This window comes from Rhinopithecus bieti, unplaced genomic scaffold, assembly GCF_001698545.2.
Source record: "Rhinopithecus bieti isolate Rb0 unplaced genomic scaffold, ASM169854v2 scaffold_17971, whole genome shotgun sequence".
Classification (NCBI taxonomy): domain Eukaryota; kingdom Metazoa; phylum Chordata; class Mammalia; order Primates; family Cercopithecidae; genus Rhinopithecus; species Rhinopithecus bieti.
Genome location: NW_016809834.1, coordinates 13,777 through 33,392, shown reverse-complemented (window position 1 = coordinate 33,392; position 19,616 = coordinate 13,777). Strand labels below are relative to the sequence as shown.

At 40.3% G+C, this 19,616-nt stretch overlaps 1 protein-coding gene across 1 annotated transcript in view; it reads left to right on the top strand.

Moving 5' to 3' along the window:
- Window positions 1-19,053, top strand: part of VEPH1 (ventricular zone expressed PH domain containing 1) — a 154,805-nt gene extending 135,752 nt beyond the window's left edge. Inside the window, exons 8-9 of the mRNA XM_017890560.1 lie at window positions 2,178-2,398; window positions 18,878-19,053. The gene's annotated coding sequence lies outside the window, so the exon portion shown is untranslated. The remainder of the gene's footprint in view (window positions 1-2,177; window positions 2,399-18,877) is intronic.
- The last annotated feature ends 563 nt before the right edge of the window (window positions 19,054-19,616 follow it).

Sequence of the window (19,616 nt, the reverse complement as noted above, 5' to 3'; positions counted from 1 at the left end):
CTAGGGTACATGTGGCATAACATGTAGGTTGTGTTACATATGTATACTTTGCCAGTGGTGTGCTGCACCCATCAACCTCGTCAGCACCCATCAATCATCATTTATATCAGTATAACTCCAATGAATCCCTCCCCCTCTCCCCCCATGATAGGCCCCAGTGTGTGATGTTCCTCCTGCGTCGACAGTGATTCTCATTGTTCAGTTCCACCTATTGAGTGAGAACATGCCGGTGTTTGGTTTTCTCTTCTTGTGGATAGTGTTGCTAAGAATGATGCGGTTTCCAGCTGCATCCCATGTCCTACAAAGGACACAAACTACACCTTTTTTATGGCTGCATAAGTTACTTCCATAGTGTATATGTGCACATTTTCTTAATCAGTCTGCCACAGATGGACATTTGGGTTGATTCAAGGCTTTGCTATTGTAATAGTGCACGCAATAAACATACGTGTTGCATGTGTCTTATAGCAAGCATGATTTATAATCCTTGGGTATATACCAGTAGTGGATGGCTGTCTATGGTACCATCTAGTTCTAGATCCTTGAGGAATCGCCATACTGTTTCCATAATGGTTTGAACTAGTTTACAATCCACCACACAGTGGTAAAAGTGTTCCTATTTCTCCACATCCTCTCCCAACACCTGTTTTTCCTGACGTTTAAGGATTGCCATTCTAACTGGTGTGAGCATGTATCTCATTGTTGCTATATTTGCAATTTCTTGGATGGCCAGTGGCGATGGATTTTTTCATGTGTCTGTTGGCTGTATGCAATGTCTTCTTTGAGAAATTCTGTTATATCTTTGCCCACTTTTTGTGGGGTTGTTTTTTTCTTGTATATTTGCTTGAGTTCTTTGTAGATTCTGGATATTAGCCCTTTGTCAGATGAGTAGATTGCAAAAATGTCCTTCCATTGTGTAGGTTGCCTGTTCACTCGGATGGAGTTATTTTGCTGTGCAGAAGCTCTTAGTTTAAATTTAGATCCCATTTAGATCCCATTTGTCAATTTTTGCTTTTGCTGCCGTTGCTTTTGATTCCCTATTTAATAAATGGTGCTGGGAAAATTGGCTAGCCATAAGTAGAAAGCTGAAACTGGATCCTTTCCTTACTCCTTATATGACGATTAATTCAAGATGGATTAGAGACTTAAATGTTAGACCTAATACCATAAAAACCCTAGAAGAAAACCTAGGTAGTACCATTCAGGACATAGGCATGAGCTAAGCCATTTTCTATTTGCTCATGCCTACATTATTCATATTGTCCTTAATCCTCTGTTCTTTGAAGGAACTTAAATGACTTGTGAAAGTTAGCTTGGTTAAAGGTAGATAATAGAATCTACTCAATCGGCCAAGCACATAAAAACTGTAATACACTGAAAGATGCTTAAAGTTAACAAGTCAGCGAGAAAACCTGTGGCAAGGAAATCAACCTAGCACACTAGTGGAATATGCAGCCATCACCTGACAGATGGGTTGAGTGTGCCAGGGTCAAGGCTCACTTTGAGACCATGGACCACACCTGCCCCATGCAGGTGGAGTTAGCAGTTCACATAGTTGTGAAAGGTGCATGTGTGGGGTCCGATCATTTATGATGGTTGAGAGATTTTGAGCTGGAAAGATAGGTTAATGAGAATATTTGCATATTAGTCTGTCCTGGAAATCAAGAACAAATTAAAAACCTCAAAGAAGCAGATTCAGAGGAACTATGAATGAAACCTATTATTCAACTTGAGCTAGCTCCCTGAGTGTCAGCTCCCTATAGAGTTATCATCTGCTGCTTATGGAACTCTGAATTTTTTTTTTTTTTTTTTTTTTTTTTTTTTTTTTTTTTCTGAGACTGAGTCGCCCTCTGTCTCCCAGGCTGGAGTGCAGCGGCACTATCTTGGCTCACTGCACCCTATGCCTCCTGGGTTCAAGCAATTCTCATGCCTCAGCCTCCTGAGTAGCTGGGATTATAGGCATGTGCCACCACGCCCAGCTAATTTTTTGTATTTTTAGTTGAGACGGGGTTTTGCCATGTTGACCAGGCTGGTTGCAAACTCCTGTTCTTGATCAGGAGTTCCAAGCCATCCACCCACCTCAGCCTTCCAAAGTGCTGGGATTACAGGTGTGAGCTACTGTGCCTGGATGATTTTCTTTTAAAAGATAAACCTATTTTCTTCATTGTTTTTGGCAGGAGAGAGCCAGGAGCTGCCTGACATACCTGGTGAGCCAACTGGCCAACATGGAGCATTCGTTTCACCATATTCTCCTGCTGGAGATTAAAGGCATCACCGACACCTTCTCCTCAATCTTGGGCCCTCAGAGCAGAGACATCTTCCGCATGAGCAACAGCTTCACTGCCATTGCTAAACTCCTTACCCGACAACTGGAAAATGCGAAGGCTGGAAGTGGCAGGTGAGCAAGAGTTTCTGTGTACCTCAGGGAGCTGCTGTGCACCTGTGGAGGTAGAATGCAGACAGCTAAGCCTTTCTAACTGCCAAAAGAAGCTAAAACCTGTATCTCAACAGATAATAATATCTGTATAAATTATGGCACTTGCCAGAATCTTTCTTCTAAATATGTGAAAACAAGAATGTAACAAAACAATAAAAAGGTTCACAAAATATGGTAAAGGAGTAAGAATGTAGTACAAGGAATATTTTATAGCACCCGTTTATTTACTCAACAAGCATTTAACAATTTTTGTCATACTGAATGATTTAACATAGCTTACTGCATACTACGAAGCTAGACACATATAGAGAGATAATAACATGTTCCTTGTATTCAAGAAGCTCACTGACTAGTATAAGATAAATATTTAAGTGCATAATGGGAGAATGGCAGAATGGTGGAAAGCTTATGCTTATCAAGATGGGTTCAAGAGGCATGGAAAATACAGAGATGGAGTATCTACTTCTGTATCAAAGGGAGAGGGGTGGAAATCTGATATCAGAAGAGGTTCCCCTGAAGAGGTGATATTTTGAACCAAGTAGTGAAAGATGACCAGATTTCACCAGGCTGTCTTTCGGGCAGCATTTGAAAAAGCACTTTCTGGAAACAGAAGTCATTTTGTATGACTAGGTTTATGTTACAAGGAAAATAACATTAGGAGTGCTAATGAAGTGGTAGGCAGTGACCAGAGGATGACAGGCTCAACAGAGGGGACTAAGGAGTTCAACTTTACCCTCTAAGCAGTGAGGAGTGATTGTGGAGCTTCGTACATGGCAGGGTACAATCAGTCCGGATTTCAGGAAGCTCATCCTGGCCCCAGTGCAGAGGATGTCTCAGGAAGAGGCAGATGAGCCAGATCAAATGAGGGAAGAGCAGAAAAGTGTGCATAGGTGTTGGCCATGAGGAAATTATTGACGATTGACGTGAGGAAGCTGCCATTGGTGTGGCTAGCAGAAAACAGGGTGATGGGGGTTGCAGAGAGAGAGGACACAATGCACAAACTGGCCTTTTAAAGAAGCTTGTCTTTGGAAAAAATATGCAAGGCCATGCAAGATTGAGGGAGGGGTTTTATTTGTTTTGCTATGTTTTGAATAGAGAGAAACTTAAAAAGCTTTATGACCTTTAGAAGTTACAAAAGCCCTTTAAGTATGTAATCTTATTTGATCTTCATGACCATTCTACAAGGCAAGAAGGACAGATGTCACTTACTCCTACTTTATAGAAGAAGAAACAGAGGCTCAGATACTGGTTCAATATATTTCCAATGTTACACAATGACTAAGTGACAGAGGATGGACTCGACCCCATCTCCATAATTCAGATCACAGGCAATGGAAGGTGCACAGTTATGGAGGAGGGTGGGGCCCATTTGCAACTAATGTCAAATTCTGTGGGGGTTTTTTGGAATAACAAATGATGCATGCCATTTCCAGTGTGAAACAAGAATTCCATGAGAGGTCATCTTGATAGAGTAGTGAGCGTTTAGTCATTTGGGTCCACTTTGTGTTCATCATGGTGTAGAGCCTGGAGGTCCTAAGAGACATAAGGTACTATCCTTACCATCAAGAGTCACAGTCAGAGGATGTGATGTGCATGGAGAAAAAGGAATGCACTCTCCAGCAGCCAGGGAGTCGAATATTTCACAGAGAAGGTAAAATTTAAGTTCATTTCCTATTTATGATCTTCCATGTGCCAAGCATTTCTCTAAACACTAGGTCAAGTTGCACAGAATAAATGAAAATTCCTCAGATAGGGTAGAAAGGACACCACAAACAAACAAACAAAAAAAAAATAGCACATGCCAAGATTCAAGGGCTTAATACTATGTGCTCAGACTAAGGAAAGATAATTTGTTCAGTAGGGCAAGAAAGTAAGTTGAAAAGTTAGGTCAGAGGCAGATTATCAGAGGCCTTACATGCTGTGTTAGAAGCAAGGGTTTGTTCTGTAAGCAACATGTAAACTTGGAAAGATTTTACTCCAGAGAATGATCACAACTCTTAGCACAGGAATTAGCAGATAGTAAGCGCTCAAATATTTTCACCAAATGAATAGGTAAATCAGGTGTAACTAACATCATAAAGCATTGAATTAATTTGACTGGAGCACCCAGCTGGCAAGAGACAAACTGAGAGGTCTAGACAAAATGATGAGAGCCTAAGAAGTCAGGGCAGATCATTATAGTAGAGAACACAAAATTACGAGGAACTGATCACCTATTGGAGGTGGAGTAAGAAGAGGGTAGTGGATGAACACCCAGAGATATGTAGCTTGAGTGAGTGCATAGAAATGGAGATGATGCTGATAACCAAGAAAGGAGGTCGCAGGAGGGAAGCCAACCTGGGACGGCCTCTTAGCCCCTACACAGAGGACATAATCTGACCAATAGTGTCATCAAAGTCAGTAACTCTTCACAGAGGTAGAGTCATTGTAAATGTCCTTTTCTTTCAACACAATGGGTTTGATCGAGCATATAAAAATGTGTTGTCACCTCGTTTGATATACAGATGCCTATTAGAAGAGTTTCTTAACCTTGGTATTGTTGATATTTGGGCTAGATAACTCTCAGTTGTAAGGCTGCCATATGCAGTATAGAATATTCACCAGTAGTGCTGGTCGCTACCCACTAGATGATAGAAGAAGCACCCCCTTTCAATTGTGACAACCAAAAATGTCTCCAGGTTTTGCTAAATGTCCCTGAGGAAACAAAACCTCCCCCACTTGAGTATCACTACTATATACATATACCATTCAAAAATAGCATTTTCATAGACCCATAAGTTAATTGGCAATAACCTAAACACGTGGCAGCATCCAGGAGAGTCAAGACCAGCATCATTAAAAAGATTTGCCATTTATATGCACCCACAAAGTCGCTGTTGGCCAATTTTAATGATGTGGTTTTAGAAATTTGGTTTACAGTCTCTGCAGCTGGTGTCTGAGGGAGTCATTCTGTGCTCTGTGCACAGCTGAACTGTGTGTGTCTTCTCCAAGCCATGGCTGAGATGTGCCATGAGTGAAAGTTTGAGCCCATGTCCTGGCCAGTGCTCTCCTATTCTCTATTGTCCCTATGGACACAAGGTTTCAAGAGGCCAGTTGACATTTCTGAGATTATATATGTGAAAATCTTTACATAAAGAGAAAAAAATGTTATATAAGGGTGTTACTTAGGCATCTTAACAGGAAAATCCATTTTTAATAAGTAGGCCTGTATTAGTCCATTTTCATACTGTTGTAAAGAACTGGCTGAGACTGGGTAATTTACAAAGTCAAGAGTTTGGCATGGCTGGGAAACCTTAGGAAACTTACAATCATGGAAGAAGGCAAAGGGGAAACAAGACACCATCTTCACAAGGCAGCAAGAGGTGCCAAGCAAAGCGGGAAGAGCCCCTTTAAAACCATCAGTTCTCATGAGAACTCACTCACTATCACGAGAACAGCATGGGGGAAACTGCCCCCATGATTCAATTACCTCCACCTGGTCTCTCCCTTGACACATGGGGATTATGGGGATTACAATTCCAGATGAGATTTGGGTGGGGACACAAAGCCTAACCATGTCAAGGCCCAACTCAATTAGCAATGAACAATTTCCTCAAGAAAAGAATTTAGGAGATATGTAGATAGGAAGGAAAAATAAGGTACTACTTGAAAATATGAGTCTGCATATATGAGAATGCATTTAAAATATTTTTTAACTATTTTTCTGAGGTTAGAGGGCAGGAGAGTAGGAAACAAAGAGCAAAATGAAATGTAAAGAGATGAAAAGGTCACCACTCACCTCATACCACTACTGCCATCATCCCCCACCTCAACCTCTCTCAACTGAAAATACTTCTCTCAGTTCAACCCTCACTGTCAATCTTCTTCTAATTGACTGTAATTATTCAGTGGGAATCTCTAAACCCTCGTGTGGACAGCCAGTCTTTTGTCTGAATGGCTCATCCTCTCTGGGATGGTTGCTAAGGCTTCTCTCCCAACATCTTTTCCTTGAATACCCTTCATTGTGACCATTTAACTTCAGTCATTTTAATCTCTGCCCTCAAAGCAGAAAGGTCTACACTTCTGTCGAAAGCATGCAGCAAAATCTGATCCTTACAATTAAAGGGGAAATGAATAAGTGAAGAGAGCTTGAAAGAAAATTAAAGATGATAAAATTCAAAACAGATGTCATCTAATTTACAAAGCTGACACATAGCCCAGCAGGCCAGATTTTAGACTTCAGGCCAAAACTACAAGATTATCAAAAGAAAAACAATTAGCATCCTAGAGAGAATGAAAAACTGAAGCAGACAGGAGCCTTTCTTGTGCCAAATGGCTGAATAAATTGAGTGAGTTTTGTTAGAAGCACCAGGTGAGCCCACTTGCACTTTTCCTGCTCCTGTTTTAGAAAGAATGTTTATATGTAAATAATAAACCAACAGAGGTTAAATAACAGGACAGCCAAGCAGAGCATTTATATTTTTTAAATTAATTCTGCAGAAGCAAAAGTGCACAAGAGCTATTATGCATTGAAAAGGAGAAGGTGTCAGGTTGGAGAAGAGATCTACACCTTTCAATACCGTGCAAGTCCTAGCTACCCCTAAACATCAAGCTGTTTGTCTGCCAGGGCCCAGTTGAAGCTGGGGAGGGAGAGGGTGAGCTCTGGGCACCTCTGTAACTGACTGAGCCGAGCGGTGGAGTGATCATTGCCTAGAAGATGCCTTTGCCAAATGAATGTGGTGCCAGGGAGGCTGCTATAATCAGGCACCATCAGAATGGGGGCAATTTGTCACAGGTGGTCTTAGTAGGCGGTTACGCTCAGGCCCCAGTTGGGGATGGAAACTTTGAGGGATGGAAATTGTGGAAAGAAAGCAGCAGTGGGAGATAAATTTGAGGAATGAAAAAAGATACGGAGAGAGGATGATGATGGCAAAAAGCAGAAGGGGAGACCTGAGGAAAAAGGAGAAAGGATCCTGACACAGGCCTGGGGCAGAGGAGGGTGAAGGAAGGTTACAGTTCTCTCAGATCCAGCCTGCAAACTTCAGTCAAAGCCATGAAAGTCATGGGGGAAAAAAGAAGTTTTTTTTTGTAAGAAAAGTTTAAGACAAAGTGTGTGATTAAAGCTTCTCCAATCGTTTGGCTTAATTACATGAATGTTGCAATTTTTTGTTGTTGTTGTTTTGGTGGTGATGGTAGTAGTGATTATGAGATTTTGTTTGCTCTTCGCTTTAAGAATCAGGCCTGAAAACAGAAAGGGATAATGAAAGCTAAATTATAGTCAAAACTGACTGAATAGGTGTAAATCTGACTTTGGTATAAGTGAAAAGAGATGGCACAAAGGAGGGAAGGAAATAAAACAATAGCACATGCGGGAGAATGAAGGAAAAATACAGTAAGTCGACTATGTTCACAGAAAAATGACTCCAGGAAATCTGTCTTCCTTGGAGTGGCTCCAGAATTCCATTTATCCCACATTCCATGCAATGAACATCAAAGAAATGGAGCACAGCAAACAGACACATTTGATGTATTGTGTGGCCCTAATGTATACTCAAGTAACACAGCCTGTAAAGAACTCTTTCAACTACGAGGCCCTTTGCAACCTGTCATTCCAGAGTTCGCATCTTGACATCCTAGGAGTCACATCAGAACCTAACTCTGCTGAAATAACAATAATGCACATGCTTAGACATCATTTCCCCAAGACATTGTCCGAGACCTGGAAAGTAATGGCTCTTCACTGAGTCCACAACACAAATTGCAGACAACAGGGGGCCAAGTTCTTCTCTGCAACTCTGCAAAAAATTCTGCATATGTAGGCCTGATCAAGCTTTAAACCAGCTCTTACCACATGGTAGATCCTGTGCTAGGGGCTTTCGCCTCTGATATATTGTTTCATCCTCACAACAAAAAAGTCTTTTCATATGCATCAGGATAATAGAAACTTCATATTCGAGCATAATAGGGTAAACCTTTCAGACAAACCAGAACAAAGTAAAATTCTTGCTGAGTCCATGGTAATTTCTAGAGGACCAATAATACAAATGCCCAGACATCAGTTCATTAAGTTTCTTTTAATTTCTTCTTTTAATCTGGTCCGATGAATCTCAAATTTCAGTGTGGATGAGAGTTACAGTGTTCATAGTATTTCATGGATAATTCAAAAGAATTTTAAAGGAATGTCAAGGGTAACTTTTGCCTATTCCTCCCCAAACTGGTACCCCACTAACTTTTACCATCACCTTCTAGAATGCCCTCTTTGTGCCTCTCTTCCCATTGAAGGCTGGCATTCAGAACCAAGACTCCAGTTTGGTACTACTTCTCCCTGAGGCCTTTTCCACCCACCATCACACATAGTGATCTGTACTTTCCTCTGAGCTCCCACAGCTCATACAACCTCTCTACTTCCCAGTACATGCCATCCTGCCCTGGAGTATTAGGTGTCCTTCTGTGTCCCTATACTCTTCCACAAACTTGAGGAGCAAATATTCACACCCTAAGCTCTATGGAAGGAAAAATAAGATCTTATAAGTGTTTACAAGAGCTTCCACATTTTTAGGTAAGGCATGTTTATACAAAGAGAAACTGATTCTTTGAAAGCAGCTCTTGGTTCAGGGAAGGTACATGAGTCAGTTCAGAACCACAATTAAAAACATGTGACATTCTGGTCAGCGTTGCCCCTGCTTAGGAAAAGCTGACTGTAATTTTGCACCACCAAGGTAAATTTTAAGAATGAAACAAGAGTTTTGATAAGAAACGAGTAAATCTTTTCAATCTAGAGAGGTCTACGGTGGTCGCTTGTATAAAAAGAAAACCATAACAGCCATTTGTGGCAATAATAGCTGTGGCTGTTACTTCTCTGTGCATGGAAAAGGAAGGAAAGGCTTCGGTTTTGGGCCCCTCTTCTTACTGAAGAGGTTAAGTCTGACATGTGGTACCATTTATGTTCCATCTGTTGTTCGTTTACTCCACCAGTTGTCCTCCCTTAACGCAGCATTTAGGGTGACATGAAGGTCTTTAAAGGTATTTCAGGAATTCGTCTATCAGCAAGACATGTAGCTAGGAGACACTGTTATCAGCTTTGGAGACAATGAAGCAGGCCCAGGGAGTGTGAGACCTCAGGCAGGCTGGCTCTGCCATGGAAGGACACAGTAGGGTAGAGACTCAGGCAGCCCCAGTAAGGAGTGCGGGCAATGTAATATCAGCTTCACAGGGAAGCAGGTCCATTTTCAGTAACATAGCAATGTTCAAAACACAAGGCACACAAGAAAAGAAAACTTTTCATCAGGCACCCATGCCCTGGCTTCCCATTTCAAGCAAGACAGAGAACACCAAAGTTCTAGCCTAGGGAAAGAGGAAAAAGGGTGTTTGTGGGAGAAGAGGTAAGAGGACCTTGACCCTCTACAACCCACGTGAGAGGAGTGACAGGGTGCCAGCTGGTGCTCAGACGCTTCTTCCTGGACCCTGATGACCTAGCTATTTGCTATTTTGGTTCCACAAATGCTCCCTGTTCCTTTTTAGTATCTGTCATAATTGAACTTTAAAGTTGCCATTTGCATGACATTTTCTGAATTTTGAACACCTTTTTAGTTTATGTTAAAAGAGGGTGCCAAAATTCATTTTTCCAATTGATATGAAGGGTTGTTCCAGTGACTATATATCAATTCTATTCTGGTGTCTGCTTCCCACAGAATGTTATTCAGAGATATCAGAGTGTAATAACTCTTCTTGGTTACCGTGCTAGATCACGAATGCCCTAATATGTATTACTTATTCCTGGGGTAGATTCAGATGTAACCTGAACCACACCTATTTAGAGGAAGTGTGGAGAGTAGAGTGTTAAGTGTGGGCTCTGGAGGCAAACAGTTGGATTTAAAGTTGGTGTAACTAAGTGACCTTCAGTATGCCTCAGTTTCCTCATCTGTAAATGGAGTTACTAATAGGGCCAGCCTCACTTGATTGTGTGAGAAGCAATTCATGTATCAGATTTAGAACAGTGAAGACTATACATAGAAAGCCCTCTGTAAATGTTAATGAGTAGCATTAGCACATTTTTACAGGTGTGCATTATAATAGGTGATGGCATATCCACTAGACCAGTGTCCATCTGCAAACTGTTTCTTATCAGACTACGATGAAGCGATTGCAGATATTAAAGATAAGAAAATAAGAAGTTGGAACTTTTATAGCATTTAACATTGCTGTAATATCCAAATACCTGATCAGTAGACATTGTATGTCTTGTTTTATTCATTGCATTTGTCTAGTAATTTATTTTGCTATTTTACAAAATACTGATCTGTGAAATGAAAATTTAAAATAAATAATTCTTTACTACAGTGAGTTACTGTATTAAATGTTGGATGCAGCTGGACCCAGACTAAGCCTGGGAACTCTCTTTAATACCTAATATTTTGTTCCCTAAACTTTCTTCTGGGACAGAAAGGAAAGAGATTTAATAAATGAAAGGTGATGAACACACACCATTGTGACCATGGTTGAGATACAGCAACTCTACGATGGGTTACAGCTGAGGAAAAATGGTTCTTAATATTATTCATATTCATCATAAAGCAAAAGGTAGGCTTTTCATTAGTTGGCAACCTGAAGATTGTTAGCTAAACTTTGCTATAGGTAAGGGCTGAATTCTAGGTAGACTAGGAATTGAATCACAGAATTGTATGTAGGAGTTCTAGCCCCAGCTCAGTTATTGATGTGTTTTTGATTATTTCCCTCCATTTCTGGGTAACTATGCTTCTATCAATTAAAATTGGGTTACAGTATCATATTTGAGATGAAGACTATGAGAAGATGTATCAAATAGGAAAATTCTAACCATTTTTACTGCTCTTCCAGTGTCAAATGCCAGGAGTGACAATGTCTTAGCTATTTAATCCTCATGGCCAGACCCTGTTGCTTGCTCCTGCGCCCAGACGATAAAGTCAGCCTAGACAAAGAAGAGCACATTGCCTTGCAGGTCTCCCTCTTGATTCACAGTGCCTTGATGATATTCCTACTCTACATTTTTTACAGTCCTTTATCATTTACAAAGTGATTTTGTAGCTCGTGTTATATCTGGGTGGCAGTTCATTAGGATGGGGCAGCCTTCTTCTGTTAAGGCTACTGCTCACCCGATATGCCCAGTCGTCTCAGGAATCTAAAGATTTGGGGTCCATCTGAACCAGTATCTGTTAGCAGCAAAACCCGAAAAGGTACCTTTACCTCGTATTGTATCCCCAAAAGGATAAAAGGCAAAGCCCACCAACTCCAAATAATCCACAGATTAAGTCTTACCTTACTACAGAATTAGTGAAACCCTCAGCAGCCTTGCTTGAGGAAAAAGGCCTCTGCCCTGGTCCGCTTCAGATTCTCTTATTTCTTGTCTGGGCCATTGCTTCTTAAAATTCGAATGTGTCACTGGATACCTGGGGACTGTATTAAAGAGCACATTCTGATTTGGTAGATCTAGGATCAGAGCCTGAGATTCTATATTTCTGACAGCTCCAAGGTGATGCTGATGCCGCTGGTCCAGGGATCTCACTTTGAGTAGCAAAAGCAGGGGCTTTGCACTTTTTGCTGATCCCTTTTCTGTGTCTCATTCTCTCCCATGTTGGTTAAATAACTGAAAAGTGAGCAAATGACTGCCATCTGAACTGGAAGTGTCACTTCCTCGTAGCATGGCTTTCATATTTTCATTCTAATTTCAGAAAATTCTCTTTGCAGGTGCTCAGAATTCATATTTGAAGTACAGGGAATTTTTTAAATTGGCTATTTCTATATCCCAGTTCTTGTATGCTCATGGAGTAGGAGAGTCCCTCTCTTTTAGTACACACTGTTTAAGATACTGCAGTAAGAGGAGAGATTTTACAGTCCTCCCTGGCTTTGAGCAGGAAAAGCATATTTTCCAGGATTGGTACCACTTGCGCAAGCCTCCTTTTTTCAGTGTCAAATGTCCACATTAAGCAGCAGCCACTCAGGGTTTTACCATGCCTTGAATTTTTCATGCCCATTCTATATGAGCAACACTGTTAAATCCATTATCTTACATAATGCTTTCAGCAATCTGATGACGTAATATCAATCCCATCTTTATATAGCAAAAATAAAACTTAGAGTCCTTAAGAGTTTTATAGCATCACTAATAAACATGAAATTGGAGTCATGAACCTAAGCTTTTCCCCATAAGATCATGTTCAGTCAATTTCAATCCACAACTGTCTCCTTTTGAAAACTCTTAAAATTTTGTGTGAATGAAGTAAACCGTGGAGTTATTTCATTTTAGCAGAGCTCTACCATTGGCATGATCACATTCTGATCCCCACATAACTAGGTACCTGCCCATCTCTGCTTTTGCCCACTGAGCAGGTCAGAGGCAGAATAAATACCAAGAACTGAGTCCTATTGTTGGTCCTTTCCCTTAACATTCCAGCTTAGATGTTCCAGCAGCATTATTTATTGCAGTCCCAAAACAGATGCTAGCGCTGTGAAGCTGGGGGATCTTCTCTATGATGATTCATGACCCAAGAGATCACTGAAGAGTAAGGAACATAGCATTCTAAGAATTTAGGACTCCAATGTGGATTTAGTCCATTGCGTTCTCCTACTTCTCCTTTAACAAGCTTAACTCTGCAGGAGTACATATCCTGGACATGGAATTGTAAGCCAAGATCATCAAACATTAACTAATATTATTTTTCTTTGATTTGAGGAGCCAGGAAGAGAGGCTGCCAATCTTTCCACCCCTGCCAGCTTTATAGTCTCATCTCCCGGCTTAGTGAGAGCAGTCAGCAGCCCAAGGGCCAATTTGTTTCCAAGGGGAGTCCCCGTTCACACAAGAGGGAGGTAATTAGGCCTCCCCCTGGGAATCCCTAGAGGTACTTTTAAAAACTTTACTTTGGCAACAGAGACCAGAAACTGCTCAGACTGGAAATTATCTGAGCCTCTTGTAACGTGGCGTGTTGAGTTAAGGCCAAGTTAATATTTAGGGGATTATAGAACTCTGGCAAAGATTTCTGTAAAATTACCTCTGGGGTCAAAAGTGACAAATGGAAAAGAAATAACAACCCCCTGCATGAGCCCAACCCACTGGCCCCCGCTCCCACCACTCTGCAAGTAAACACATACAGGACCCATGGTTCTGCCAGCACTTTCACATTTGTGATGTGTTTCCTTGCTCTAGAAGGGAAGCAGAAGTTTATCTCAGGAAAATATCTTTGTTTTGAACTTTTGTTCAAAATTTTGTTTCGATCAAAATACTTCTATCTTTTATATTAAATTTTAAAAGCAACAGGAAAAGAAGTAAAGGAGAAGGAATGTTTATGATAAACCCAAACCCTCTATCTACCATTTCCTGACCTTCCAATTTATTGGAATTGAAGTTTGTCCTACCTCCCTGCCAGCAAAGTTCTGTGGCATGCCCAGGTGGATTGATGGCCAGAAACACAAAGTTCCCTTTGATCCATCTGGAGACCTTGGCTGCCTCAATGACTTCATTATCACCCCAGTCCACTGACTTCTGTGCTCTACAAATCTAAATCAGAAGAGAAAGCATTCTGTGCAGAAGAGAAAGTCTTTGTGAGAATTCTCATCAGCCTTAGATCTAGAAAGGATTTCTTTATCCCAGACATTCTATTGTTGCTTCTTCATTCTTCATATTTGTTCCCTTGCAAATTACTCTTTTTGCCTCTACTCTTGCTCCCTGCTTCTCTCCACATTTCATGTTTACCAAATAGCACTGTGCCACCCCCAAACCCTGAAGGGCCAGGAGGAGTGGCCAGTCTCTCATGGGTATCTGGTAGACCTCAAGAGGTTTTTGTTTGTTGTTGTTGTTGCTATTTGTTTGTTTTGTTTTTTTTGTGTGTTTTGTAGTGGTTGTTGTCGTTGTTTGGAGGTGGGTGGCAGGCTGACTTCAGACAACAATGTGGTCTCAGTTCACTTATTCTACAGAAATTCCAGGTCCTTTGTGTGCCAAGCACTGTGCCAGACTAGATGAGTTGTACAGGTCGCTGCCCACAGGGCAGCGGGGATTTAGCCCAGAGTTGCCTTGCCAAATCTAACAAAAATACAGGATACCCAGTTGAATTTCAGTTAAAGAACAAATAATTCCTTAGTAGTTTTTAGTATAATAACTGTAGTAAAGTATAATATATTTTTAGTACATTTCACTAGGGACATACCTACACTTAAAAATACTTATTGTTGGCTGGACCGGGTGGCTCATGCCTGTAATCCCAGCACTTTGGGAGGCCGAGGCGGACGGATCACGAGGTCAGGAGATTGAGACCTGCCTGCCTAACACGGTGAAACCCTGTCTCTACGAAAAATACAAAAGCAAAATTAGCCAGACGTGGTGACAGACACCTGTAGTCCCAGCTACTCAGGAGGCTGAGGCAGGAGCACCAGGGAGGCGGAGCTTGCAGTGAGCTGAGATCGCGCCACTGCACACTCCAGCCTGGGCGACAGACCGTGACTCGGTCTCAAAAAAAAAAAAAAAAACAACATATTGTTCATCTGAAATTCAGATTTGACTGGGTGTCCTGTTTTTTCACTGAGAACCCTACCCTTGAGACACCCAACCTGCCCTCTTGGGGTCAGTGAGTGTCATGCCCAGCATCTCATCAGGGTAATGCTATAAAGCAACTTGAATGTAAAGGAAGGCTGCTTCCAACTACTGAAGCTCTGCTGCATCCAGGCTGTGGGGCTTACTAACCAACATCTGGTCACTGGAGACACAGGCAGGGAAAGGGGCCTAAGTGGCCATCCCCTCCTACGGCCTGACAGTAATAAAATCTAATGTGTGATGACTGCTTGTTATGTGCTAGGAACACTGCTTCCTGTTGGTTCTGTCATTTAATCATTCTACCAACCCCGTGAGTTAAGTACAGTTATTATCCCCATTTTATAGATGGTGAAATTGATACATTGAGTACAACAAATAAAAGAAGGATCTCCATAAATATGAAACTTTTTTAAGAATAAAAAACTGATCCAATAAAATTATCTTAGGACATTTTCTATAATCTATGAAATTTGAAGTTTTTTTGAAGAAAATGTGATTATTGTAGCTGATATAACCCAGAGCTTTAGACAGAAAGAAAAAAAATTATAAATTAATGAGAAATTTTCCTCTAATAATTCATATGTTTTGAGGATTAAAAATGTGTATAGTCAGGTACAGTGGCACACACCTGTAGTCCCTATTACTCAGGAGGCTGAGATAGGAGAACTGCTAGGGCCCAGATGTTTGAGGCCAGCCTGGGCAACATAGTAAGACCCCATCTCTAAAACTTAAAATTAAAACAGTAAAACATTTGTATAATGCTCAATATCTAATACTTACATTTTGGATTACAAGTTATGCTTTACAAATTTTTAAGTTTTAATGACCCCAGCTATAGAAATATTTGAAATAAAGTTATCTTTTAATTTTGAAATGTGACTAGGTTCTATGAAACCGGAGAAATATTTTAGTTTCATGACTATACATGAACTAATGTGGATAGAAAATAAATACTCCCCAAAATTTCTTGTGTGTAGTGAGTCCATTAGATTTTTTTTAATTAACCTTGGCAATCATCATGGTTTGTAAAATATCATCTAGAGATAGCATTATCTTGGTTTCATTTGTAATGGGAGTAAACATTTAGGATCTTCCGGCTAAAAGATGTCAAAGCCTCCCATCTACTTGACTGTAGCCAATATCATATATATGTCAGAAAGAAAAACATTTTCAAGCTTAGCCTCTATTCCCACATACTGATTCTTGAAATCTACCAATGTATATATCATTTATGCACAGTATGGGTAGATAAAAATTATGTAAAGTCATAGAAAACTTATAAAATTATGTAAGAAAAATGGTTTTAAATTGTATCAGCAACCTCTTATTAAAAAACAATGAACAATTCCTTGATTACCTAAAAGATGCTGGTTCCCGCTTTGAACCATCAGCAGCTGTCCCTGGGCTGGACCTACAGGTGAATTCTGACCACTGAGGGCCCATAATCATGAACCCTCCCTCAACGCCAGGACTTCTCTCCTCTCTGGGCCAGCCAGAAAAACTTCACCATCCAACCCTGCTAACGCACCTTCACCAGTGTCCACCGCAGATATAGGTGCCAGAATGGGTAGACTGTAACTGAAAAAATTTGTTACCAGCCCTTCTGCATTGCTTTTCCTAAAAGCGGTTTTGGTTTTGTTGTTGTTGTTGTTGTTGTTGTTCTTATGCTTGTTTGTTTGTTGTTGTTGTTGTTTTTGAGACAGAGTTTCACTCTTGTCACCCAGGCTGGAGTGCAATGGTGCGATCTTGGCTCACTACAACCTCCGCCCCCAGGTTCAATTGATTCTCCTCCCTCAGCCTCCCAAGTAGCTGGGATTACAGGTGCCTGCCACCACACCCAGCTAATTTTTGTATTTTTAATAGAGACAGGGTTTCACCATGTTGAGCAGGCTGGTCTCGAACTCCTGACCTCAAGTGATCCATCCACCTCAGCCTCCCAAAGTGTTGGGATTACAGGCGTGAGCCACCATGTCCGGCAGTGCTTTCTTTCTTTTTTTTTTTTTTCTAAGTATGTTTTCCTCTCACTCTCATTCAGGTATTATGCCAGGTTCACTTTGGCCCTTAGGGAAAAAATGTTTGAAAAGCTAAGATTTTTGTGTAAGTCTGGGCCCTTTCCTCAATGTCTTAGAAAAATACTAAAGACGGCCAAGTAAATACACACAGACAAATCAACAAAATCATTACCATCTTGGTGAAGATATTTCTAGGGATTATTATGTACTGTAATAAAAAATAAATATTTTGCCTCCATGCCGAGTTCATGGCATACAGCTCCTAAACCCTCAGAATCTCAGACTGATGGGTGTCTTTTATATGCGAATGAGATGACTGGTGGCAGGGACCCCTAGATTTCTTGAGGATTGGGGCTGGTCACAGGAAAGACCAAGGCATGATTACACTGTTGAAACTTTCAGCCCTATTCTCTATCTTACCCTATAACTCACCCACCCCCAGTCTCTGGGGAGGGGAGAGGGACTGAAGATCGAGTTAACCACCAATGGTAATCATTTAATCAATCACGCCTGAATAATGAGACCATCCTAATAACCCCTAAAATTCCAAGAACTTCCAGATTGGTGAACACATTGAGGTGCTGAGAGTACAGCATCCCTAGAAAGGTCACAGAAGCTCTGAGCCCTTTCTCTCATACCTTGCTCTGTGCATCTCTTCTACTGGGGTGTTTCTGAGTTGTATCCTTTCTAATAAATCCAATAATAATAAGTTAAAGTGTTTTCCTGAGTCCTATGAGTCATTCCAGTGAATTATTGAACCATGGGGGTGGGGTAGTGCCGGAACCTTTGTAGCCAAGCTGAACAGAAGTGTGAGTAAGCTGGGGACCCCATACTTCTCACTGGCATCTGAACTGGGGGCAGTCTGTGAAGTCTGGGCCTTATTCCAGGTCATCAGTGTTAGGATTGAATTGAACTGTAGGACACCCAGTTGGTGGCTAGAGGGTTGGAGAATTAGTTGGTATGGGAAAAAACCCCACACATTGGGTGTCAAAAGTGTGGTAAGTAAATAATTCCTTTTATCCTTGCTTTTTTAAGAAAAGAATTAATACTAACACCGTGTGTTATAAAAATGGATAGTGGTTGTTGAATAAAAATTAAAATAGCTGTAGGCCAGCTCAATATTAGAAGATAAATAAGGGAAGATAAATGCATGCTACTTTCATATAATTACTCAGCACCTCAGTGAACATCGGAAAGCTATTTCTGCAGTTTATTTGTAGGTGCTTATCCTAGCTAACGCACTGTTAGCCCTCAGAGGAAATTCAAAATTATACCACACATGGCCCCTGCTTTAAAGGAAGTAATTTTAATGACCCACAAAGTGGTTTATAAACCCTGCTATAAAAGATACTTGGGTCTACATTAATATCATTTCATAGAAAACCTCTTTCTTCCAACATCTTAAAATTCAGAAAGATATTTCTTGCTATACTGATTTTTTAAAAATTAACAAAACCATGAGTTTATGCAGTCCATGTGAAATGTTCCTATTCTGCAATTTCAGTAGAAACATATCAGCACATGTACATTTTTTAGAAAATATCTGGCACACATTTCATGTGAAAGCCATATACTGGAAGAATTTCTAGAAAAGAATATGGTACATGAGCATAAAACTGCTTTTATTCTTTGAACCCTTAAAAAAGCATTTTTAATACAATGTTCACATAAACACCGCTGTTTCTAAACTTCTGGCAGAACAATCTGTAGAAGGAATTTCAAAGACCTATGCCTGTAGTAGATATTCAGTGAATACTTGTTAAATGACCAATGAAAAAAATTATTAGGCAAAGTTTTCGCTTCTGAGTGAGAGGCAGTTAAATAGAGAATAACACTGTTCTGAAGAGTATATATGACCAGCATCTAATGCAATGATTTCTATTCCTTTAGGAGACAAATCAGCACTGAAATTGAATTCCCTGAGAAACTGGAAGAAACCAAGCTCATAGTAGCTGAAAATGAAGACCATGAAAAACTTCAAGTTAAAATCCAGGCTTTTGAAGACAAGATAAATGCAGAGAGCAATACCCCTGGCTCTATCAGAAGATATAGTCTGGGCCAAGTTTCTAAAGAAGAAAGAAAAAACATTAGATTTAACAGGTATAACTCTTGTTTGGTTTGTTTTTTAAATTATACACTTAATGTTAGCTATTAGCTTTGTTATCACTCTGTTACGGGGTGTTTTTTACATATCTTCTACCTATAGCCACCTGAAGTGCTGTCCTTACTTGAATGAAATGTTATCCACAATGCTCTTATTATCCAAAGAAGTTCACTATTTTAAATGGGTACTATGAATGGAAAAAAAACCTATTGATTAATTTTTAAAGCAATTCTTAAATATAAGTATGCCATATGGAAAATACTGTCTCTTGATTTCTAATGAAAATCAAAAGCAAAGGTAGACAACGATGAAAAATATGCAAGTCTATCATTTTGCAGTCAGTTTTGCCATGAAATTGATTTTTAAACCTTTGTGTTTGGAGGTCACTTAGATTTTCAAAGGTTTGGTTTATTACATCATTTGTTGGTGATGTACATTTATCAGGCCCGTTAATAGTTTCACACTCCAGAGGAAGTAACTTTTTGTCCCAATATTATTATTATTTCTTTTCCTTGGCAGTGAATG